Source organism: Ursus arctos, unplaced genomic scaffold (assembly GCF_023065955.2).
Source record: "Ursus arctos isolate Adak ecotype North America unplaced genomic scaffold, UrsArc2.0 scaffold_193, whole genome shotgun sequence".
Classification (NCBI taxonomy): domain Eukaryota; kingdom Metazoa; phylum Chordata; class Mammalia; order Carnivora; family Ursidae; genus Ursus; species Ursus arctos.
The window spans coordinates 29,035-30,000 of record NW_026622867.1 but is presented as its reverse complement, the minus strand read 5'-3'; positions in this window follow the sequence as shown (position 1 = coordinate 30,000).

The window sequence follows — 966 nt, the reverse complement described above, 5'->3', positions numbered from 1 at the left end:
GCCTGCGTTTGCTTCGAGTCTCTGCCAGACCCAGGTGGTGATAACCGCCCACAGACTCTGTTGACCTCAACAGGTGATTCCTGTTCTCATGTGGGTGATCTTTGTTTATCTCCACAGAGGTGATTAGTTTGGGGAACAAATAAAACCACTCAGAACAAGAACCCGACCTCCCCCTTCCCACACCTTTTGATGCAGATCTTCGTGGACGCACGGACCGGATGGATGGATGGATGGATGGATGGAGGGAGGGAGGGAGGGACCGAACGAACGAACGAACGAACGAACATCGGTCCACCACCGGCCCGTTCACCTACCTACCTACCTACCTACCTACCCACCCACCCACCCACCCACCCACCTACCTACCTACCTACCAACCTACCAACCTGCATCTGCTACATTTTTTTCCTCACACATTTTCAAAGTGGAGATACAATTCGCACGCCATGATTCACATCCTCTTGAAAGTGTACGGTTCGGTGGCCTTTTTTATTTTTTTTAAAGGTTACTCACAAAGCTGCACGACCCGCACCGCCATTTCCAGAACATTTCCGTCACCTCAAAAAGAGACACCCCCCACCCCTCCCCCTTCCCGTCCGCGCCTCCCCCCCCCCCCACCCTCAACCTCACCCTGACCCTCACCCCGGCTCTCTTCACCATTCTCCCCCAACAGCCTCTGATCTGTTTGCTCCCTCCCTCTAGGATTGGGCTATTCCGTCTGGCTCTTTCCTACCCATGGGATCCCAAGGCATTATGTCACCCTGGCTGTCTGGTTCCTTTCACTTAGCGTCATGTTTTGGGGGGGCTCACCCATGTGTTTGCATGGATCCGCGCTTTGCTCCTTTGTACGGCGTCTTCGTTTTCCACGATGAGCCATGAAGATGAGTGGAACGACTGAATGATTTTCCCCTGACCCTTTCTCTTAAAACTGGAAGCGGTGGAAAAATAGTATCCTCTCCGGGGACA